The 26,272-nt window shown below is 40.8% G+C and overlaps 1 protein-coding gene across 3 annotated transcripts in view; it reads left to right on the plus strand.

Annotated features, from left to right (window-relative positions):
* Positions 1–1,515: 1,515 nt before the first annotated feature.
* Positions 1,516–26,272, plus strand: part of tspan9a (tetraspanin 9a) — a 536,473-nt gene continuing 511,716 nt past the window's right edge. For all 3 annotated transcript variants that reach the window (XM_060923692.1, XM_060923691.1, XM_060923693.1), the window contains exon 1: positions 1,516–1,781. The gene's annotated coding sequence lies outside the window, so the exon portion shown is untranslated. The remainder of the gene's footprint in view (positions 1,782–26,272) is intronic.

Below are 26,272 nucleotides of genomic sequence, written 5' to 3' on the forward strand. Positions count from 1 at the left end.
TGAGCGAAAGTTCTGTTTGTGGAAACATCTTGTTGATAAGAAAGGTCAGAGGAAAATGACCAGGTTGGTTCGAGCTACCAGGAAGGATATAGCAACTCATAGCAACTCTTTACAACTGTGGTGAGCAGAAAAGCATCACAGCATGCAACAGTAGAAAACCACATTGGGTTCCACTCCTGCAGCCAAGAACAGGAATCTTAGAATCAAGAACAATTTCCTATGAAAGTGGCCAGTGAGTGTAATTTCCTAATAAGTTCCATCCATCCATCCATCCATTATCCGTAACTGCTTATCCTGTGGAGGGTCGTGGGCAAGCTGGAGTCTATCCCAGCTGACTATGGGTGAGAGGTGGGGTGCATCCTGGACAAGTCACCAGATCATCACAGGGCTGACACATAGACACAGACAACCATTCACACTCACATTCACACCACTGTGTCGTGTTCCATCCATCCATTATCCATTTCATCCATCCATTCATTTGTTATCTGTAGCCGCTTATCCTGTACAGGGTCACAGGCAAGCTGGAGCCTATCCCAGCTGACGATGGGCGAGGGCTGACACATAGACACAGACAACCATTCACACTCACATTCACACCTACAGTCAATTTAGAGTCACCAATTAACCTAACCTGCATGTATTTGGGGGACCAGAGCACCTGGAGGAAACCCACGCAGACACGGGGAGAACATGCAAACTCCACACAGAAAGGCCCTCACTGGCCACGGGGCTCGAACCCAGAACCTTCTTGCTGTGAGGTGACAGTGCTAACCACTACACCACTGTGCCGCCCCCATCCATTATCTGTAGCTGCTTATCCTGTACAGGGTCGCAAGCAAGCTGGAGCCTATCCCAGCTGACTACGGGTGAAAGGCGGGGTACACCCTGGACAAGTCGCCAGGTCATCACAGGGCTGACACATAGACACAGACAACCATTCACACTCACATTCACACCTACGGTCAATTTAGAGCCACCAATTATCCTAACCTGCATGTCTTTGGGGGAAACCCACGCAAATATGGGGAGAGCATGCAAACTCCACACAGAAAGGCTCTCGTCAGCCACTGGGCTCGAACCCAGAACCTTCTTGCTGTGAGGTGACAGTACGAACTACTACACCACCCTTATAAGTTCCAATGAATGTTAAAAAATATATAATTTTCCCATAAGTACCTCCTGGTCTACTTTTATGGTCTGCTTTTTAAACAAAACAACAAATAACATTCATAATTTGATAATCTTAAGCCTTATATTTAATAACAAATAAATGAGTTTATGTTTATTTGCCCTATTTGGTAATAAATAAAGCCACAACAGTCTAGTGCATGTTGTAGTCCAAACAACTCGGTATGAGAGAGTTAGTGCCCTTGGTAGGGTAGAGAAGTTCTCCCTCAGTTCTCCAAGAAGTGCACGGTGACAGGATGTTGGGCGTCATTTTGGATACAGCCTCAACCCTCTGTTGTTGCGCTTTTCATTTCCGCTTCCAAAGCCCAGTCCTGGGACCGCAGTTTTTCTCGGAGAGGCTTCAGGACACGGCAGTGTGGAAGAGTCGGATGTTGCTGTGAGAGTAATAAAGTAGCCTGCGGTTCCTCTCACTCCTGATCACCTTCAGCGGATTCTCACATCAGAGCAGAGCAGAGCAGTTTGTCGAACTTTATGAAAGGCAAACAGACGGGGTTTTAAATTCTATTATTATTATTATTATTATTATTGGCGTCATTGTTGTCTGACAACTGCTCTACAGCCTCTTCATCTCCAGGAGGAACTGCAACCAGGTAGGGCAACATTTCTGTTTCAAACTTCAGTGTTGATTTCTGATGAACTGAAAATAACGTTTTGTTTTGCTATTTTAGTTTTGGCAGAAAGCTTTGACAATGTGCAGAATACAATAATTAGTCTCTAAATAAAGGCATAATTCAGACACAAAAGTATATTATTATTATTATTATTATTATTATTATTATTATTATTTAAGCAGTCAGTACCTGTGAGTTAAAATACTCTGAACTTTCTCCTGTATGTTTCTTATGTTGTTGATTGACTGGAGTTAACTGGGAATGAAGACCAGTTTTCTGTAGAATTCCACCACAAACTTGTTGATATTTTCAAAGTAAATATGGTGACAATGCCAGTAATTATATATCCCAGTATAATCTTATTAAACATTTTTCAAAGTAGGGTAAATTTTGTTAGAATATCAGTACTTACTGGTACCAATATACAGTACCAGTATAAACTATTGACTTTTTTCCAAAGTTGTTGTTATTATTATTATTATTATTATTATTATTTACAAGTACTAATACACCAGTAAAAATATTAACCCTCCCCCCCCCCAAAAAAAAAAACCAAAAAATACACCAAATAGTACTAGAATATCAGTAGAGCGGTGGCTATAATTATCAACACCTTAACGATCTTTTGGCCATTACAAAAGTAGAAAAGACTTTCAATACATAAATCGTACATGAATAATTACTCAAACTTCCACTGGAAAAAAAAAAAGAGTTGATTTCCAATTACTTAGCATATCAGCTCACGTGACGCCTTTGTCCGCAGTTATCGACACCCTTTTGTCCGCAGTTATCGACACCCTTTTGTCCGCAGTTATCGACACCCTTTTGTCCGCAGTTATCGACTTCCAGATGATTATTTACAAAAAATAATCGTTATGTGGTATTAAGTTACCAAAACAGTTTTTTATTTAAAATTTGTTTTATATAAACTTATATTTAGTACAAAATATATTTTATATAAAAATATCAACGTTGGTGCTTACGTAAATGAGAAAGTAATTGTAATGTTTGTAAACAAATGAACTGATAATGTTTAACTTGTGTCAGAAAATCTTTTTGTTCCACTTTCTAAGTATTTTCGTAGATCACATTTTGTTAATCATTCGTTGTTGTTGTTGTTGTTGTTTGTATTAATTTCTAGTTTTGTAGTTTACCAGTAATTCAAGCAATGCTCTAATTTGTTGCAATTAGAGTCAGAATGGTGAAGCGTCAGTATTTTCATACAAGTGATTTTTTTTTTTAATTGAGATTTTAAATTTACAACTTTAAAATATAAAATGTCTACTGATATTGTAATATGTGGTAGATATTTACAACAAACTTCAAAAAAAAAAATTCTGAATGGAAGAGAAAAATCTGAATATTTCAAGCATGTAATTTTTTTTTTTACTTGCTCGGAATTTAATTCTGGTCTAATTCTCTTTATTGCAATAGGATTCCAAATACTCTATAAGCATTCCATTCTGTTATGAATCAGAAAAAAATTATTATAAATATTTTTATAATATTATAAAAATCACATGATGATCCTACCACCACCACCAGCTGGTACAGTGTTCCTCTGTACATGGTGGTCATTGTGGCCAAACAACTCAATCTTTGTCTCATCTGACCATACAGCTTTCCTCCAGAAGGCTTTTTCTTTGTCCGTGTGGTCAGCTTCAAACTTTAGTTAAGCTTGAAGGTGTCAATTTTGGAGCAGGGGGTTATTTCTTGGCTAGCAGCCTCTTACTCCATGGTGATCTGAACTGTAGGCAGTGATCCATCAGCTTCCAGTTCATGGCAGGGCTGTGCCATGGTGGTTCCCAGGTTGTTCCTGACCATCAAAACCAATTTCCTTTCAGCTGAGGGTGACAGTTTGGGTTTTCTTGAAGCAAAGTGACTACACCTCACTATAACTTGCATACAATTGTTTGAACTGATCTTGGAATTTGCAGTTGTTTAGAAATGGCTCCAAGAGACATTCTGGACTTCTGTATATCTGCAATCCTCTTTTACAGATCTGCACTGAGCTCCTTGGACTTCCCCATTTTACTCTGTATTGGTCAGTCCAATGAGTGCTGTAAACAAACTCTTTTTTTGAAGGCACAAAGAAGCTACTAGCTGTAGTCAACCATGATCACTAATAGGAAGTTAAGAGACCTCGGCCTTGGCAAGATCATAGACATTTTGGAAGTATATAAATTTTTGACCATGTATGTATGATTTTGACCCTGAGTTAATTTTAGAAAACCCAAATACAATTAAAACTTGAGCACCAAATTCTAGTGTTTTTTTTAATTAAAGCTGTATGCTGTACAGTCATTCTGCCACAGAAAAAGAACAGTTCAAATAAATTACTGAAAGCCCAAATATTGCCATGACATTCATATCCAAAATGACATTCATGTCACTGTATGTAAACTTCTGACCACAACTGTAGATCCCCCCCTCTCCAAACTAAATAGTACGAGAATATCAGTACTTACAAGCACCAGTGTACCAGGATAAACTTTTTGTTTACATGTTTCAAAGTCAATATAATTACTAGAGTTATCAGTACTTATAAGTACTAGTATGCCACTTAAAAATATAGATATTTTCAAAGTAAAGATTGTTAGAGTACTAGCACTTACAGGTTTACAGTGGTGCTTGAAAGTTTCTGGGCCCTTTAGAATTTTCTATATTTCTGCATAAATATGACCTAAAACATCATCAGATTTTCACACAAGTGCTACAAGTAGATAAAGAGAACCCAGTTAAACAAATGAGACAAAAATATTATACTTGGTCATTTATTTATTGAGGAAAATGATCCAATATTATCTGTGAGTGGCAAAAGTATGTGAACCTTTGCTTTCAGTATCTGGTGTGACCCCCTTGTGCAGCAATAACTGCAACTAAACATTTCCGGTAACTCTTGATTAGTCCTGCACACCGGCTTGGAGGAATTTTAGCCCATTCCTCCATACAGAACAGCTTCAACTCTGGGATGTTGGTGGGTTTCCTCACATGAACTGCACGTTTCAGGTCCTTCCACAACATTTCGATTGGATTAAGGTCAGGACTTTGACTTGGCCATTCCAAAACATTAACTTTATTCTTCTTGAACCATTCTTTGGTAGAACAACTTGTGTGCTTAGGGTCGTTGTCTTGCTGCATGACCCACCTTCTCTTGAGATTCAGTTCATGGACAGATGTCCTGACATTTTCCTTTAGAATCCGCTGGTATAATTCAGAATTCATTGTTCCATCAATGATAGCAAGCTGTCCTGGCCCAGATGCAGCAAAACAGGCCCAAACAATGATACTACCACCACCATGTTTCACAGATGGGATAAGGTTCTTATGCTGGAATGCAGTGTTTTTCTTTCTCCAAACATAACGCTTCTCATTTAAACCAAAAAGTTCTATTTTGGTTTCATCCATCCAAAAAACATTTTTCCAATAGTCTTCTGGCTTGTCCACGTGATCTTTAGCAAACTGCAGACGAGCAGCAATGTTCTTTTTGGAGAGCAGTGGCTTTCTCCTTGCAACCCTGCCATGCACACCACTGTTGTTCAGTGTTCTCCTGATGGTGGACTCATGAACATTAACATTAGCCAATGTGAGAGAGGCCTTCAGTTGCTTCAAAGTTACCCTGGGGTCCTTTGTGACCTCACCGACTATTACACGCCTTGCTCTTGGAGTGATCTTTTTTGGTCGACCACTCCTGGGGAGGGTAACGATGGTCTTGAATTTCCTCCATTTGTACACAATCTGTCTGACTGTGGATTGGTGGAGTCCAAACTCTTTAGAGATGGTTTTGTAACCTTTTCCAGCCTGATGAGCATCAACAATGCTTTTTCTGAGGTCCTCCTTTGTTTGTGCCATGATACACTTCCACAAACGTGTTGTGAAGATCAGACTTTGATAGATCCCTGTTCCTTAAATAAAACAGGGTGCCCACTCACACCTGATTGTCATCCCATTGATTGAAAACACCTGACTCTAATTTCACCTTCAAATTAACTGCTAATCCTAGAGGTTCACATACTTTTGCCACTCTCAGATATGTAATATTGGATCATTTTCCTAAATAAATAAATGACCAAGTATAATAATTTTTGTCTAACTTGTTTAAATGGGTTCTCTTTATCTACTTTTAGGTCTTGTCATATTTATGCAGAAATAAAGAAAATTCTAAAGGGTTCACATACTTTCAAGCACCACTATATAAGTATAGTCTTTTTGTATTCTTTGTCTTCATTAATAATAATAATAGTCTGCATATATATATATATATATATATATATATATATATATATATATATATATATATATTCTCTAACCTTGTAAATTTTGACAAATACATTGAAGGTTTATTTTGTTCATACATTGCCAGACTATATGGTTATAGGTTACTCAAAACCCCTAAACTCATATTTCTGAATGTATGTATCCACAGACACGTTCATGGTAGGGATTAAAAATGTAAATGCTTTACCAATTGAGCAGCAAGTTATGAATTATATACACCAGGGAATGTTGTTTGTTTGTTTGATTGTTATAGCAGACCTCAGTTTTCAAGCCAATTTCAGTCCACTGTCCACAAATATCTTCATTTCGTGGACTGAATATCAATAGTGAATGTCATCACTTTAAAATCCTTTGCATTGCTGGCATTGCTGAATATTGTGGATACTAGAGGTGTCACATGACAGACCTCTTAGAAAACTGAATCATTTCGTGCTATATCGGTCCTCCACTGGAATGCTGATGTCAGTATGAATTTGAGAAGTCAGCCTGCTATTGTGTTATCAGTGACAGGTTTTTGATTTTGTATTATTATTTTTTTTACCTTTTTTTTTTTTTATAATGCAGTACACATAGGTGTCTTTCACTCTTTTTAAGAAGTTGTGTAATTAACAATTTTCAGGGAAATTGTTACCAGATGTCAGTTGTGGGGCTTAGCTCCACATCTTAGTTAATCTAGTACCTGTATTGGATCCATGTTCTATTGGATGTGACATTTTACAATCCAACCCACTTAGTTATTTTATGGTGAGATGGGGCAACAGAAGCCTACAGATTGTTGGCTCAGCCAATATTCTAATCACTTTGTATCCCATGCTGGGCTAAAGGCCCGAAGGGGGATTATGTCGTGGCGATGTCTATCCGTCTGTCCATCCGTCTGTCCCGGGAAGGGTGCTCACCTTCTGAAATCAACTCCTCTCACAATTTTTGGAGGAACTTCACGAAACTTGGCAGGATTCTTTGTTATATGTCGCTAGTTTGCATATTGTAATTTCATTAAATTCAGTCACATTTTACCAGAGTTACAGCCCTTGATTAACAAAATTATAATTTGACAATTTCATGAAAGTGTGTTTTCCTTCTGAAATCGACTCCTGTCACAATTTTTAGAGGAATTTCACCAAACTTGGCAGGATTCTTTGTTGTATGTCGGTAATACGTATATTGCAATTTCGTTCAATTCAGTCGCATTTTACCAGAGTTATGGCATAGTTGCTAGGGGAGGATATTGTGCTCTCAGAGCACTCTTGTTTAAATTTGCCAGGATACTCTAGGCCTTTTTCAGATACACATTGTAGTTGGAAATTTCTATCAATCATGTTATTGTAGTTTGTGTCACTTGTGTGCATGAAATTTTTTTAAATTACCTGAAGTATAATTGTAAAATGCGTACAGTATCCATGGTGGGTTTTCATATTCTACCTGACAATTAATTTCGGCAGGTAAGCATGTAGCACTGCTGCTGTAATCATCCAGATTATGATGCTCAGACTGAACACTGATCCTTTCAACAACTTATTACTCTTTGATTTTACTACACAATTGTAGAAGAGCAGTGATTTATAATCCTACTATCATATGTCACCCAGTTCCACTCAAGGTTTCGTCATCATGTTTTCTCAGGGAGTTTTTCCTTGCCACTGACAAAGAGCCTCTGTTAGGTCTTAAGTATGACCTTTAACCTTCAGCTCCCTCTTTGGCAAGTGAATGAAAGTAATTTAATGCCATTGGAAAGCTGGTGTGTTCTTCCATCAATGAAATGTCTATAATCGCCCTTTTTCTTACGTCTGGTATAACAGTTATCCATTTTTGAGCACACTTTGCATTATATCCTATTGGATTCACTACTAGTCACACAGTAGGGAACTTTGGATCAAGGATCTTGACACCCATTATTCATGACCCTACATTCCTGTTTGACTTCCTGTAAAAAGCCTACAGGTTACTACCCTCTCTGGCCTGTCACTGGGGAATTTCAGCGTCCATTTCCTGCCTCTGCCCTGAGCTGTGCATGTGGCATGTGTCTGCAGTGTTTTGCTGGATGAGCCATGGAGTTTATATCTGCTCCATCATGCCCCTGCTTTAAACCAGCACAGCCTGTCATTAAACCCACCACACCCGGCGCTAAGCTCTATCAAATCAACCCCCTTGGCTGCTTGTTTTGCAGTTCTTGATTTTGGCTGCTTTAGGGGAGATTGATGCCAGCATGAGCCATCAAGTCACAATGTAGCAAACGTTTTATTTAACGCTGATCAGGATATTGGATGATTTTTCTTATCTTTTTAAAAATACGCAAAGGGAAATTTCACATCCGAACGGTATTTTTGTGTGTAGTTCAAATTGGAACATGCATCGTGTATCTAGCCTTTCTGGGTCACACTCATCAAGATCACTCCCCCCCCGATGTTTGAAGATTTACTTTGGGTTTTTAAATCCCTTTATGATCAAGCTAGTTACTTGTCAGAACTGCTCATCTGCTACATTCCTGCACATAACCTGTGTACTACTGATGAGTCACTCTTAGTTGTGCCGTGAACCAGGCAGAAAATGTGGGGGGATCGAGCTTTTAGTGTTGTCACTCCTAGGCTCTGGAGTAGCCTCCCTTTGAATGTCTGATCAGTTCCTTCTCTTCCTGTGTTTAAAACCAGATTAAAAACTTTCCCTCCATTGCTTTTAACTGCTCTTATTTATTATTAATCATGATTTTATTTTGTATCTTTTATCGAGTCTTGAGTTGCTGCTTGTTTTCATATGCACAGTACTGTCTAGTAGGGATCGACCGATATGTTTTTTCAGGGCCGATACCGATTATTATGGAATTGGGATGCCGATAACCGATATGTGCAACCGATAAATGTAAACATTATAATTCACATGAAATTAAACATAGCACATACTGACACAGACCTTCATATCCATGAAATGTATGTTTAATTGTAAAATTGAACATGAAATTTTGTGCAGGGAGATGCCAGCAGCATTTGTACAATAAAGTCAAACATTAGTTAGAATAAAATGAGAAATAAAATAATAAAATAAATATTCACCAATAAAAAAATAAATCACTCCCTACTATATTACAGCTCACCATTTTCAGTGGAAAATAAATGAAAATACACTCTGGATTCTTTTACACTAAGAACTAAGACTTACCAACTTCAAGTAGTTTTTAAATAACAAATCAAGTGTAGGGAGCTGCCTGCAGCATTTTTTAAAAAGTAAAATCAAACATACAGTAAAGCAGGCTATCACTCACAGTTACTCTGCATGTTAAAAGGAGCGGTTGCTCCTTTAAGAGTATACCGCTTTCCGAATCAGAAGCGCTAGCGAGGAGAATCACTTGCGCAAGAATTATAAATACTAGTCACACCTGGCTTGTTTAAATGTTCAAATAGCGCTTTATAAAGTTACCTAACATATACAAGTGCAATGCGCTTTTTGAGCACGAGTCACGTCATGAAGTTTACTCATCACCGTAACAAATAGCCAGTAGGCTTGCGCTAGCCTACAGAACACAAACACTACGTTTTATTTCATCTTCCCTTGACCACCTCTCTGTATGGCTGTCATTCTACTGTTCGAGTAGAACTACTGACACATTCACAACGTTTCCAGACGGGGATTTAAAAATGACTGCAGCCTACGTTATGCTGTTTCAGCGAGACTAGTTGGTTGTAGGCTAATTCAGGTGCTTCCTTCCGTAAGCTAAGTTTGCCTGGCTACACAGATGCAAATGGACAATTTTAACAAGTAGTAGATGAAGAATGTAAACATATAATGATGTTGTGCTTTTGCAACTTGTGTGTTTGTGACTTATTGCAGGAAAAGCAGCGTGTCCTTACCTTGATACGGGCGCCTTGAAACAGTTCAGAGTGTTTAGCTGCGTGTGTCGATTGGCTGTATCTCTTGTGCCAAACAAATCAGATGTTGTGGTGGGCGGGACCGTGTTCTTGAACTCAGAGAGGCGAGTGCAGGAAAGGACGTGCAGTGACAGTCGCGTTAGGAACGAAATGGCTGCAAAAAGGCATGTTATCGGCATATCGGTGGAAATTATGGCCGATACCGATAACCCTAAAAATGCAGAATATCGGCCCGATATATCGGCCAGGCCGATTATCGGTCGACCCCTACTGTCTAGGGTAGTCTAATTTTTTTTTTTCTGTTTTTTTTCTGTTGTGTGCTTTGTTCAGCACTTTGGTATGGCATTGACTTGCCATTTGAATGTGCTATATAAATAAATTTGATTGATTGATGTTCAGGAATGTACCTGTTCTCTGCACTTAGCCCAAAGGAGTCCACACATACGTTCACTGATCCAGTACTCGGGGACCACTGTGACAGAACTATATGTTATATCAACAGTTTTGCTCTCTCTTTGACTTGTTTGGTGCAAGCCTGCAGTGCCAGGCTGTTCAGTGCAGTGAGCTTTGGCCACAGACATGAACAACAGCCTCTATGTCTCTGGGACAAACTGAACAAAAAGCTAGCATGACATAAGCAACCACACTTGAATTACAAACCGTCATCGTCGAGCGTAATCCCATTGCGGAGGGTTAAATGTGATCATTATAAATGATGTCACTCTATGGAGACTTGGAGTGGTCAGTGAATGCTGACTCTGACAGGCATTTTGTAATGATACTACATGTTGTAATAGTGCATGAGAACAGTGGTTCTCAAATAGCGTTGCATGTAATACACCTAATATGACATGTAACCCAGTTTTGATGTCTGTAATGCAGACATCTGCTGGGGCCATTTTGACTTCGTACTAAGCACTCTCCAGCGCCCTCCACAATTATTGGCACCCCCGGTTAAGATGTGTTAAAAGCCTTAAAATAAATTCAATTTTGATTGCAGAAGCATAATCTCACACTGAAAATTGTAGAAAAATGTAACCCTTAACTCAAGTGAATTTAAAAAAAAGTCCCTGACTAAGAAATAATTATTTTTAATAAAATCACCTGTTCCACAATTATTGGCACCCATAACAATTCCTAGAAAATAAATGTAATTGAAGCATTTCTACTGTAGTTTATAAAGTTGATCAGAGTATCTAGGAACCTTTAATTAGTAATTCATCACATCCTGTTTCCCTGGGGTATAAATATGATGTGACACAGAGGCCTATTTCTCTTATCCACTCTTGAACATGGGAAAGACAAGAGAACACACCATTCAAGTAAGGCAGATGTGTGTCGACCTTCATAAGTCAGGCAATGGCTACAAGAAAATAGCCACTCGCCTACACCTGCCCAGATCTACAGTCAGAGGAATCATCAAGAAGTTTAAAACAACTGGAACAGTGGCAAACAAGCCTGGACGAGGATACAAGTTTATCTTGCCATCACGCACAGTGAGGAGGATGGTAAGAGAAGTAAAAAGTTTTCCAAAGCTCACTGTTAGAGAATTGCATCAAAGAGTAGCATCTTGGGGTCACAAAGTCTCCATAACAACCATCAGGCGCTATCTACATGCCAACAAGCTGTTTGGGAGGCATGCATGGAAAAAGCCTTTTCTCACTTACAAGCATAAACGTAACCGTCTGGAGTTTGCTAAGCGGTACTGGGACTTCAACTGGGACCGTGTGCTTTGGTCAGATGAGACCAAGATAGAGCTTTTTGTCAACAAACACTGTAATACATCACAAAAGATGAGTATGCAGAAAAGCACTTCATGCCCACTGTGAAGTATGGGGGAGGATCGGTGATGCTGTGGGCCTGTTTCTCTTCCAAAGGCCCCGGGAACCTTGTTAGGGTGCATGGCATCATGAACTCTTTGAAATACCAGGACATTTTAAATCAAAATCTGGTGGCCTCTGCCCGAAAGCTGAAGATGGGTCGTCACTGGGTCTTTCAGCAAGATAATGACCCTAAACATGTGGCCAAATCTACACAAAAATGGTTCACCAGACACAAAATCAAGCTCCTTCCATGGCCATCTCAGTCCCCAGACCTCAACCCAATTGAAAACCTGTGGGGTGAGCTGAAGAGGAGAGTGCATAGGAGAGGACCCCAAGACTCTGGACGATTTAGAGAGATTGTGCAAAGAGGAATGGTTGAATATCCCCCTCTCTGTGTTCTCCCATCTTGTGAAATGTTATAGGAGGATATTAAGTGCTGCCTTGTTGGCAAAAGGGAGTTGTACAAAGTATTAACATCAGGGGTGCCAATAATTGTGGCACACATCTCATCTCATCTCATCTCATTATCTCTAGCCGCTTTATCCTTCTACAGGGTCGCAGGCAAGCTGGAGCCTATCCCAGCTGACTACGGGCGAAAGGCGGGGTACACCCTGGACAAGTCTCCAGGTCATCACAGGGCTGACACATAGACACAGACAACCATTCACACTCACATTCACACCTACGGTCAATTTAGAGTCACCAGTTAACCTAACCTGCATGTCTTTGGACTGTGGGGGAAACCGGAGCACCCGGAGGAAACCCATGTGGACACGGGGAGAACATGCAAACTCCGCACAGAAAGGCCCTTGCCGTCCCCGGGGCTCGAATCCAGGACCTTCTTGCTGTGAGGCGACAGCGCTAACCACTACACCACCGTGCCGCCCCATATTGGCAACTAATTCCAATTAAATATGATACTTATCAGCCTATTCGGTTTTTAGCCGTGTTGAATTTAGTTTGTTTGGTCCACGGCAGGCGTCGCTTATCCGCGCGATCTTCACCAGACTTGTGGGAGACTTCGAAATGTGAAGTGTCAGCCAGGTGTCAATGCCACCATTTTGAAAACTGTTTTCCAAACGAAATATTGCACCAAAAAGAGTTTAAATGACGATTACTGCCTACTTTTTTCAAACTTTCCTGATTGCTATCAAAACAAACAAAACTTCCGGCTTGATTACATCAGCATTCGAAAGAGGGCGCGCGCGTCTTTTGACAACGATGGCAGATGTCGGTCACTTTGATTTCCGCTGTCCGTTTTACTTCCGTCCTACGACATCTCGCACAGGTCTCAACGAATCTCGTTTACGGCCATTGCTTTGACATATGGACTGATATATTACAGAGCATATTTCAAACACTCAACTTGCTATAGCAGCGACAAAACAGCGATCAAAAATGCATTCCGATATTTAATAAAATGAGATAAATAGAATTTTGTTAATAAAAAAATTGTCTTCAGTTCTCCTTTAAATAGTGCACCTAGTACTAATGCAGAGTAAAATCAGTCACATTATGAAATGCTACCAAATAAACCCCCATGCATAATTCTGTGAATGTATAGTTTCACAGACATAGTGCTGCATTTTTTTTTTTATGATTTGTGTGAAATTGATAAGGGTGAGAAGCTTGGTCCTTCGGGAGAGACTTAGAGTAGGACTGCTGCTCCTCCATATCGAAAGGAGTCAGTTGAGGTGGTTCGGGCACCTTATTAGGATGCCCCCTGGACGCCTCCCAAGGGAGGTTTTCTAGGCATGCCCCACCAGGAGGAGACCCCGGGGCAGACCCAGGACACGCTGGAGAGATTACATCTCTCAGCTGGCTTGGGAACGCCTCGGTATTCCCCCGGCAGAGCTGGTGGAGGTGGCCGGGGAGAGGGAAGTCTGGGCTGCTCTGCTTAGGCTGCGACCCGGATCCGGATAAGCAGTAGAAGATGGATGGATGGATGAATGGACAATAAGAATAACATAAAACCAGTCTGCACACCACCAAGGTGAATTGGTCGCCATATAAGCTAGAACCACTACTGGTGCTATCTGCGCTCTTCCACATACATGAGCTCACAAAGGGTCACGATTGGCTAGTGTTGCTGTGTTTGACGAGAGAGAAGGCATGCCATCTCTTCCACGACTTGCACCATCATGTTTTAGTCATTACCTTTAAGGCAGCATTTGTTAACAGTGCCTTATTTATTAAGTCACAAATAGTACGAGCCATATTTACTGGAGTTGTAACTGTTATTCTCAGTAAATGTGTTGACAAGATTTATTACAAGGGCGGCATGGTGGTGGTGTGGTTAGCGCTGTTGCCTCACAGCAAGAAGATCCGGGTTCGAGCCCCATGGCCGGCGAGGGCCTTTCTGTGTGGAGTTTGCATGTTCTCCCCGTGTCTGTGTGGGTTTCCTCCGGGTGCTCTGGTTTCCCCCACAGTCCAAAGACATGCAGGTTAGGTTAACTGGTGACTCTAAATTGACCGTAGGTGTGAATGTGAGTGTGAATGGTTGTCTGTGTCTATGTGTCAGCCCTGTGATGACCTGGCGACTTGTCCAGGGTGTACCCTGCCTTTCGCCCGTAGTCAGCTGGGATAGGCTCCAGCTTGCCTGCGACCCTGTAGAACAGGATAAAGCGGCTAGAGATAATGAGATGAGATGAGATGAGAAGATTTATTACAGCATTACATATCTTTGATTTAGTACATTCTTTATTATCTAGTTACCCTTTTATGATTTCAGTGAATGAAATGGATTTCTTTGCATTGTGTCTTCTATTGCCGCTTTTCCACTACCAACGCGGCTGAGTCGGGCTGAGCCGTGCCGTGCTGAGTCGAGCTGAGCGGGGCTGTTGGAGTTGCATTTCGACTACAACCGCGCTGAACCGTGCTGGCTGGAAGTGGGTGGACACATTGGGTGGAGTTAGCGAAAGTGGGTGAATGTCACGTGATGTCGTTAGGCGGCGCAAACAGTGACATCAGTGATCTTTTAAGCGGTAGTCTCACAACCCGGATAGTAAACAATAAACATGGAGTCGTTAGTGTTGCTGGTCTTGGTGCTGTGGCTTGTTGTCACCGACAACGCCAACAGATGCTGGCAAGAGCGTATAGATGAGGCGAGGCGCATAAGGCTTCAGAAATTCTCGTAATTCTTCTTCTTCCGGGTTTACGGTGTTTACAGATCCCAGCGTGCTCGTGGGGCGTGTGCGGGCATGTGAGGACACTCCTCCTCACAAATCAGTGCACAAGGGAGTGTCTGCTCACGCCCCTAGCCCCACTCGGCTCGGTTTGGCTCGCTTCAGCCCCACTCCAAAACTGTGCGAGTTTTGGGTGCTAAGCAGGGCTGAAGCGAGCTGAGTCGTGCTGCTCTAAGGTAGTCGAAACGCGAGCCGTGTCGGGCTGAAGTGAGCTGAAAAAGGGTAGTGGAAAAGGGCCATGTGTGCCCCAAAAAATACAAACAGGAATTTTATTTACTGATATGTAAAATGGCTGTGGATGTGAATTATTACACTACTGTGTTTTATATTATAAAAGGGACATCAAGTCAACAAAAAGACAATTAAAACATTAATCATAATTATATGTATGACATTTAATCATCAGCACAAATTGTGTAATCGTAAAAGCTTACAGTCAGTTAATAAATATCAATGGGGAGCTTATGATTTAGTTGAACACAGTCAGCAAAAAATGATGTAACAGTCATCATTAAGCCGAATTTCGCTAGTGAACATGGTTCATTAACGAGGACTAAGGTATGAATAAGATTAGCTTCAGTGGAAAGCAACCTGAAGAATAAGGTTTAATCAACAAAATCTATTTATACATACAAGCATAGCATGCTGTTCCTGGATTAGCAGCTTCCTGTTGTTTTAATTCATGCAGAGTGTGTGTGTGTGCTTTTGTGTATGTGTAATAGAGAGCGGAGGGTCTTAACATTAATCGTTCGTGGTTGATGGCATCTGGTTTACTGATTCCTGCAGGCTGTTTGAAGTCTTTTATTTGTCTGACTGTTTTTGCCAGACATGCCCATGCACAGAAACTGCTCACATGTTTTGCCACAAACTTTTCCCAGACGAGTGTTTATCGTGACAGAAAGCCTGCACTGCTGTAATGTTTTCTAGATTGCACAATATTGTCCTCCAGATAACACTGACAGATATTGTATGATACTGTTAGATGGAGCTGCACAAATTGAAAACAGTTTTATATTACAATTATGTTCCAACCATTGTTAAGTGTCATGCAGTATATTAAAAACACATTGGTAAACTCATACAATCACATGGTTTAGGGCCAGCCTGCATTGTTTCAACTAAATGATTTCCATTTGGATTATGTGAACGATGCAATTCAACAAAACGGCTACAGAAAATTGGATTGGACGGGATTCTCACGGCACACTATAAAATATTTATTAGACAGCTCATTTGCACATTGCAACCTTCTGTGATAACGATTAACAAATGATATATTGTGCAGCTGTCGTACAAGAAATAGTTTTGTCGTCAATCTTGCTGATGCTAATGATATCGGGTGTCATGTTTTGGCAGACTCAAGGTGTAAGACGGATTTGCAGTGTTTAATGGTTTGCTGTTTACTTGGGTGTCTTGTGTGTGGTCAGACACACTCTGGCCATTATGTATACTTTAATACTATCATCAGTAGAATACTGACAAGGAAATACTTGAGCTTAGCTTTACCACCTTTAAACTCCCAGTGTATTATTATTATTATTATTATTATTATTATTATTATTATTCAGCAATTCATCTTAAAGCATAGTATTCAGTAATTACTATGAATTATTCAGTAATTACAGTGCAACCAATTGGAAAGGTGTGTAGTTACAAGCAGTAGAAATAAGGTGGTGTTTACATTAGACCATATCAGCGGATCATCAGATTAACGTTTTTAAAACGATTCGCGTGCACACAGCAACGCCAATACACGGATACGCTAATCACATGACTAATTAGACGGCACGTCACATGATCCCAGTGCATATCGGGCATGCGCAAGTCACTCACCACTTGCAAGTGGAAGGATGGCAAGCGAACACCTTCTCCAGCAGATAAACACACCTGGCTGTGATGTTCATGTTCTCACTGAGTTTAAGCGCCTGAAGGAGGTAAATAAGTTGAAATGTGTAAATAAACCTCAGTGCAGCTCAGCGCTTCCTCCTGCGCTCCAAATCACTCCGCCCTGAACAGCGAGTGCCCTCTGGAGGGTGCGCACTCCGGCCCTGCGCAGCTCACAGAGCACGCGAGTGAAGCGCACGAGCAGTGATTCGGGACTGAGCCGCTGTGTGTGTGTGATCCCAACCCCAGCGAATCAGGAAGGTGGATGTCACAGTGATGTTGTCCAATGACGACATCAGCTAGAGCTCAGCACAGCGTTTCCGCGTTCCTCAATGTTTACACAGCATCGGATCAGATACGAACTGGGTTGAATACGTGGGCCCTGACGGATTCAAGTTGTTCCGCCTGTGGAGTCGTTTCCCGGCGTTTTAATGTGAACGGACAGTGCATCCACGACGAAAACGAGACGGATACGGTCTAATGTAAACACCACCTAAGGGTCTTGTGAGTTTAACGGTGCATTAGCTAAGATTAGGTCTCTAATGGTTAAGTAGGTAGGCCCACCATCATCATCTACGGTGGCCTGTAGAGTTGTAGTGGCGATAAAATGACCGACAAGAAACACATTCAAACACAAGCAAGCATTCTGGACCAGAAATTAGTTTTCCAAATGGGTTTTCTCAGCCACTTAATGCATTTGTGTACAGGCTACAACTTAAATGTTTATATTTGATCATATTTTACATACTGAGGCTATTTGTACAAGCACTGTGAAACATTTCAGATTGGTTTAACTTGGAAATGCAAGTTCACCTGCTGCCTTGAAAATGCAAGTTAACTCAGTTTGACGATTATCTTTGTTTCAACTCCGAAGAAGTCTCAATTAGTCAAGACAGCGAAGTAATTCAAGTCTAACCTTCAGAGCATTTTTTTTTTTTTTTTTAAGGATTTTCCACTAGGAGACCAACTGGTCTGGGCAATACAATCACAGGCCCCAGAGTCCATGCGGCTGCACCGCTGCGGCATATTCTGTGATGCAAAATGGTTCACCAATCACCATCCAGACAAACACACTACAGTGACTACACAGCGATCAAGAGCAATTACCAAGCACAAATGTTATGTCAAAGACACTCAGTTACACAGTAATGACATCGGATTCTGACATCAGCCATCTCAGTAACCAAATTTTAGTTTTGTTTCTCTTAACCAACATGAGGCCATTATTAAAAAATGTTCTGTTTCCGGTCCACCGGCCAGGTGAGTGCCGTTTGTGCGGTTAAAAATTTTTTTAACGCCGGTTTTTCGACATTTTTTTTTAAAAGATTTTTTTGGGGCTTTTTTCACCTTTATTGGATAGGACAGTGTAGAGACAGGAAATGAGCAGGAGAGAGAGAGAGACGGGGAGGGATCGGGAAATGACCTCGGGTCGGAATCAAACCCGTGTCCCCGGATTTATGGTGTGGCGCCTTATCCACCTGAGCCACGACGCCCCCAGGTTTTTTTTTACTTTTTTTTTCGGGTTCGTAAATCTAAAATCGAACTCGACATTTCCGCATTCCCAGGGCTTTCCACTAAGGCTCATACTAGCCAGCCATGACAAATAAGTAGCCAGCCGGGGGGGGAGTAAACACAAAATAAACTCCTGTGCACGCAGTTCCCAGGATTAAATGTATTTTCCACAGACCATTTATTTATTCACTTTACTCAAATACAAAGTAAAATGGCAGTAAATCTTCTTTCTTTTCTTGCGTATTGCATCATGAGGCGTTCCTGGCTTGTAAATCTCTTATTTTCGGTGCATGACACATTCACGCAACTAAGCATACGTGACATTAACAACGACAACGGTCTGCAGTGGCGGCTACACAATTAAACACTCAGCGAACATTTCTCCATTTGTGTATGAAAATACACTCCAACCACTCAGTTTGGTTTTATTTACAACCAACGGTGTCTTCTGATGCCAGCACGTAATTGAACGAGAGAAGACTGGTTTACTGGAGACAAAATAAGCGTCATCTCTGCTTCTGTTCCCTCCGATGTCGCCTCCGACACACTACTGCCTCCGCTGAGTGCGCGCGCGCACACACCGCATGTCGGAGCCACGGATGAGTTACTCTCCCTGATCAATGAAGTCTGTGGGGAATTTGTGGTTATTATCGGTACAAACAGCGCAAATCACAACTTAAATGAGCGCGGTTCAGTTTGACATTATTGTCAGTCCGTTAGATAAACATTTATAATTTTATTAAAATCGAAAATTAATATTTAGAGCCTGTGGGCTACAAAAATAATAGTCATTAAAGTAGCCGGCTGGACTTAATTGTGTAGTTGGCTGTATGGCGGCAGCCGGCGCTTGTGGAAAGCCCTGTCGAATCAGCTCTGCGTATGCGCCGTGCGGCACAAAAAAATGGCAGCCACCATGAAGGAAGGAGATCCGGAGTTTTCAAACATTTGCTTAAGTGTGAAATCGCAAAATGGTATTCTAGCGAACAACAAAATAGTAAAGATTCAGAAAAACAAATCATTCAGTGATCATTTTAATAGTGTAATTTCATCCGCACTAGGCCTAACGCTCGATTTAGAACTACAAAAAGTCCGTGTGTCGGACATTTTAAGTACCTTTTTGTAAAAGTTTTGCAAATGTTGCAGTCAGCATTTAAAATGCTAACTTTAAAGTTTTTGTACAAGTTTCAGTTGATTAAACTGTCATATTTTATTAAATGTGTCTGCTTTTGTAATAAAGTACTGAAAGAAAAAGCAAACACAGCATTGCGATTTCTTATCCATCCATATATTAAAAAAAAAAAAAATCCCTCCCTCCCGACTGAACATTTTTTTGCTCACCCAGTGGACAGGAAACGGATTTTTTTTTTTAAGGATGGCCTGATCTTGTGTGTATATCTTATAACATAGATCTTCGTTTTCCTTGTTAAATGTATATTTACATGGTATTTGGTTGATTAATTGCAACTGATTGAACCAAATGATAAGACATAACTTGGTTTAAAATTTGGTCTCCCAGTGAAGCTGGTTTGGAATTGACTAGGAGATCAAATTTGGCCACTGGGAGACCATTTGGTCTCCCAGTAACTATGTTAAAAAATGCTCTGCTAACCTTTGAAAACTTGCACAGATTAGTTCAAATTAAACCACTTTTCAGAGCTCATTGAGTTAAAGAGAAAAAGTGGACAGAACTAAACAAGGCTGAAATGTTTTACAGTGAGTAAACATTTGAAAAATTGACTCTTGCACCTTTTACGATGTTTTTTGAAACCCCTCCTTTTTCAAAAACGTCTTTCAGATTGTAGAAAAAGGATTTGAAAATGCTCAAATGAGGATGCCAACCCAGCAGGTGGTGATAGTATGTTATAAACTGTTACATCAAGCGTGCTAAGAAGAAGAAGCAGCCTTTATTCATCACATGCACACTCAAGCACAGTGAAAGTCATCCTCTGCATTTAACCCATCTGAAGCAGTGAACACGCACACAAGTGAGCAATGAGCACACACGCATACCCAGAGCAGTGGACAACTATGCTACAGCACCCGGGGAGCAGTTGGGGGTTAGGCACCTTGTCTTTGAACTGTGGAGGAATCCAGAGCACCCAAAAGAAACCCACGCAGACACGGGGAGAACATGCAAACTCCACACAGAAAGGCCCCCGCTGGCTGCTGGGCTCAAACCCAGAACCTTCTTGCTGTGGCGCGACAGTGCTAACCACTGTGTTGACTTTTAGGAGCCTTTAACTTTAAGAGCTAGTGGATTGAGCAAAAGATAAGGCAATGTGCAGAAATGCACTCTTGCAGCTACAAGGGACATCACCAGTTTTAGCAACAACCGCGGGAAGGTCACTGCCTGAGTGATATGTCACGTCCCGTCTCGTTCCGTCCCAGGTTTTAGCAACAACCCTCGGCTCACACTCCGGGAGAATGGGTGCAACCGAACTTACTTTCCTTTTCTTGTAGTTTTCCTTTAATTGTTGGTACTACACCCTCTTTCAATACGGGCTTATAGCCAGCGCTCCTCAACAGATCAGAGGTCTTGTACGACTCTTCAGTAAAACATGCAGAACAGAGGAGAGACCACTTCGTAGGCGCCCAATGTACCTGTGAACTGCTCGCAAAATGTGTCCAAATCTTTGCACTTTGAACATTCTTGGGCCATGAATGCAGCATAAATCCACCTTCTGTCGTGTTGCTGCACCCGCCAAAAACACATCTACGTGGCATGGCGATAAATTAGCTCAGAATGGAAGCTCGAAGTTGCAGTCAGCTCTGTGTTTTAGTATAGCGGAAATGGCGATGAGACCGATAGCCTTCCTGCGGTGACATCACAAATGTCCAGGTCATTCACTCAGACCGCTACCTACCGTATATGTATCACTTTAATCATAAAAATTACTATATTAGATTTGGCAGCACGGTGGTGTAGTGGTTAGCGCTGTCGCCTCACAGCAAGAAGGTCCTGGGTTCGAGCCCCGGGGCCGGCGAGGGCCTTTCTGTGTGGAGTTTGCATGTTCTCCCCGTGTCCGCGTGGGTTTCCTCCGGGTGCTCCGGTTTCCCCCACAGTCCAAAGACATGCAGGTTAGGTTAACTGGTGACTCTAAATTGACCGTAGGTGTGAATGTGGGTGTGAATGGTTGTCTATGTGTCAGCCCTGTGATGACCTGGCGACTTGTCCAGGGTGTACCCCGCCTTTCGCCCGTAGTCAGCTGGGATAGGCTCCAGCTTGCCTGCGACCCTGTAGAAGGATAAAGCGGCTAGAGATAATGAGATGAGATATTAGATTTATTATTAACGCTTAAAACTATTCTTATGCCATTCTTGAGGTCTCAAGACATTTATAAACAAAAAGTGAGGCCATGGTTCTGCGTATCTCCTTTCAGTGAAAGTGTCAAATTGTTACTCAGTTAAGAGTGGAAGTATCAAGCAAAAAATATTACTCAGGCGAAAGTAAAAAAATTTGCTACGAGTCTTTGCTTACTCTAGCATATTGAAAGGTTTTACTGAGGTAGGGGCAGGGGGCATGCATTCTCAAGTTCTACACTGGAGTACCATAGATTATCCATCTTTTAACTCACATGGGTAGCTATATTGCTAATTACCTCCTCCAAGAAGGTTATGTTTTCAGGACTGTTTGTTTGCATGCTTGACTTTATGCAGGATTGCACCACACCTACGGTTCTGATTTCCCTGAAACTTGGTGGAAGGGTATAACGTGGGCCAGGGAAGAACTCATTAAATTTTGGTGCAGATCCGAGTCATGGGGTGGATCCACAAATTTATTTTTGCTTTCGCTAACGCTAGCGAGATATGGCATTTTGACCTTCGCAGTAGTCTGCACTCAACAATGCCATACACAGTGCTTAATTTGTGAAGTGGGAGGTCCCGGAACGCAGGAGGTGGGTGGGTCCGGCAACTCAAAAAAAAAGGCGGGGGGTGGTTTACTATAACTTTACGCACACACGCCTATTGTGTGTGTAAAAAAAACAAATATCAGACATTATGATCTTAGAAAACGCTTTAGTGACGAACAGTTACAGACAGTAATATGTCGTGATATTATGTTATAAAATATTATTTTTTATTAGGCTGTATATTAAATTATTTATTAAATTTATCTTCTAAAATAACAGACTGTACTCATATCACAACCGGTTTATTTCACCACTGGAGATCAGATCACACAAGACATGAGTTAAATGACTCATTTTAAGGATTTAAGTAGGGTATTTAAAAGCAGTGCCAGCAGGACTTTGTGGCTCAGGTGGATAAGGCGCCATAACATAAATCTGGGGACCCGGGTTCGATTCCAACCTGCGGTCATTTTCTGAGCCCTCCCTGTTTTTCTCCTGCTCATTTCCTGTCTCTACACTGTCCTATCCAATAAAGGTGGAAAAAGCCCAAAAAAGAGAATAATTTAAAAGCAGTGCCAGCAAACATAAGTGCAATCAATTCAAGTAATAATAGTTAAAAAATAAAGGGTTTACAAAACAAGTTGGAGAATTCATTTTAAAAAATTTAGTAAGCTTTCTTGATTTTTTTGCCATTTTTTCCACAGCGCAAGCTAACGGCTACAAAAAACCCGGTGTTCTATTGAGCGGAAGTATACACCCCATGTCCCTCCCCCTTCCCCTTTCGCATAGATTTTGTGGCTGTCATAGGAGAGAAATCAACAACAGATATCAAAATCAAAACCAAACACTAAACAAATTTTTATTTACTTATTTAATTTATTGTTTGATTTTTTCCCTTTGTGATGGTCACGGAGGTGATCTGATCCATTTAAATAGTTGCCGGAACACCGAATGAAATGAAAATAGCTGCCGGATCCAACAACGGAGGTTACGGATCTTGTTCCGTCATGTTCCGGCTCAAATTAAGCCCTGGCCATACATCTTAAAATCCAGGAGATGGGAGTGAAGTTCAGTAGTGACAAAACATAGTGTAGAATACATAACTGCATTTCACAATCCACATTCACGGGTTTCCAGTAATCCTCTGGGATACACATGTAGGCACCTAATTCTAATAGTTTGGGAATATATCCAGATGTATAAAGTCATTGCGGTTGTGGATTTGCATATGGATCCGTCTCAGAAACTGGTCTCTCATTTGGTACATGATGGTCAAAAAATAAATTTTCTAATTTTACTATTTTTTTTGCATTTACCTAACACTCAATGTTTCTTTTGTCATGTTTAATAAGAATAAAGATGGTATCTTGCTTTATCTGGCCTCCACTGTGGAAATTTTTTTTGACTACAATTTAAATGTTTTTGTAAAATTGATTTACATATAAAATAAGTACATCATGAAGAATTAAAGCCCCTCCTTCACAGATGAGTGAAAATATTGAATAAATTTCCTCTTTTTGATTGCTTGGGTTAAAAATGCCAAATTATGATGACTGAATTGATTATTCACTTAAATATGAATAATATGATACATTTTGGGTATTTGATATGGCGAAATAGGACACAATGGAAAAATCAAGAACATACCGGAAAGACGAGAATAACGGCGGTGGTAAAAGAACAGCGACTGTACCAGCTGAAGGTTGCGCGGGTCTCTGCTGCGGCGCGCGAGCAACGGGACATCACTACCGCACCGGACGGAGCGCGAGGTGGGGCAAAATGACTGGCCGTAGATTCTATCCAAAAGTTCGATCTAAATTGACCGGTTACGAAATATTGGCCAAAAATACGCAAACACTACGAAATATGAAAGTAAGGTGAAAAAGAAACATTTTATTGCCATATACTGCAAGACTAAAACAAAATAAAACTGTCAAAACTCACCTTTTCAGTGATAACGTCCGAACAGATCACCCGCGTAACAAAGACCGCAAATGGAAGCGCGATCAACTTCTAACTGCTGGAGTGGAAAATTCCATTCTACACATGCAAATTATTAATGTGTGTCCTTCCCCGCACACAAATAACACGCTACAGTAAAAAATAGACCACGACTCATTTTATAGCTCAGAAATTCATACAAGACCAGCTACCATTGTAACATATTCTATAAGAAACATATTCTATACCTAACTTTCAGCTTTCATTTTAAAAAAACAAAATCACAGATTTATAGCTAAATTTTTATATGGCGTAGTGATTTGAAGTTACTACTTTTGGTGAGGTAGTGACCTTGACCCTGAGGCTTTCTGTTTAGATCAGAACACACGATCGTATTGGTTTTGGGTCTGCGGAAAATGGAGTTACAACGGTGATCAAATATTTTGCATGATGTTTTATTACGGTTATGATTATTCTGTGAGCGCACCAATCCTTAGGTGTATAAAGTTACAACTTAAAATACAATTAGTGATAACTGTAGACTTTTCAGTGGACTACAACCTTTTTAAGGGAATGCGATGTAGTCAACCATTTATCATGTCCCAGATCAAGCCGCCATTTTTCCACAAATATGCAGAATTTTTGCCAAATTCTTAATGGAGTATTCACATCAAAGATTTAGTTTTATCTGTATTAGTTCTTTCATCATTTTATTTCAAATTAAAACCAACATCACCATTCAAAACCGTATAGTTTATTGACTGTGAGTATATTTAGTGGGGTACCCCCACAGTACCCAGTTTCTGAGACAGACCCATATCATAGAAGAGTCAACTGTTGTCCTTGGCGGAGGTCTACGCTCACTGAGTGCCCTTCTTGTTACATTGTGTCGCATGAGAAGATCACAAATAGTGAATTTTGAAAAGCTTTATTTTCAGCGAACAAAACCACCATTTTCATGTCAATGGGCTGCCAGAATGGAGAAAAAAATGTTTTGAGAAATATCCATATCTATGGAGGATGGCACCATATGGACAGTCGAAAAGTGCACTTGGAAGATGGCTCTGGATATTTATAGTTTTGCTGTGATGGCTGAGGAATATATTTACCATGATAACTTTAGGACTGCAGTTGTCATGAACAGTTTTGCACTCAAGTCTCCATCAATGAACAGTTGATAACGTCAACAAAATAAACTTCATACTAAAACTATAATGAATTTCCTGGTTACACAGTTGTACTTGGTGACTATATAGGACACAGTTATAGAAGCAAGTTATTGATAATCATGTTGTCTGTTATTACCCAGATGAGGATGGGTTCCCTTTTGAGTCTGGTTCCTCTCGAGGTTTCTTCCTCATGTCGTCTGGGGGAGTTTTTCCTTGCCATCGTCATCAGGGATAAATACGTATATTGGGGTAAAATTAGCTCATATGTTTGAAGTCTTTATTTTTCTGTAAAGCTGCTTTGCAGCAATGTCTGTTGTTAAAAGTACTGTGCAAACAAACAGACTTGACTTGACGTATAGGTTTGACCTAATGGATTAAATATGACAGTCTTTTTTGCACAGATATTGTACTTGACGATATTGCTGAATAATGCAATTATTCATTCAAATCATTCAAATAACCCTGACTGCAATATATGGTTAAATAAATCCTAATCTTATTAGGGTGGGCCAGTGGTTAGTACTGTCGCATCACAGCAAGAAGGTTCTGGGTTCGAGCCTCATGGCTGAAGAGGAGCCTTTCTGTTGCCCCTTTTCCACCAAAGCAGTTCCAGGGCTGGTTCGGGGCCAGTGCTTAGTTTGGAACCGGGATTTCTGTTTCCACTGACAAAGAACTGGCTCTGGGCCCAGAAAAAACGGTTCCAGGCTAGCACCAACTCTCTGCTGGGCCAGAGGAAAGAACTGCTTATGTCAGCGGGGGGGCGGAGTTGTTAAGACCAACAACAATAACAAGACCGCAAAAGATCGCCATTTTTAAGTGGTGAGAAGCCGCAGCTGTACAAACGCGAAGTCATTTATTATTATTGTTGTTGTTGCTGCTGCTGCTGCTTCTTCCGTGTTGTTTTTGCTTCGATATTCGCGCCAAGGTTTAAGCAAATGTAGCGACGTAACTGACGTATACAGCGACGTAA

The sequence above is a fragment of the Neoarius graeffei genome, chromosome 6 (assembly GCF_027579695.1).
Source record: "Neoarius graeffei isolate fNeoGra1 chromosome 6, fNeoGra1.pri, whole genome shotgun sequence".
In the NCBI taxonomy this organism is placed as follows: Eukaryota; Metazoa; Chordata; class Actinopteri; order Siluriformes; family Ariidae; genus Neoarius; species Neoarius graeffei.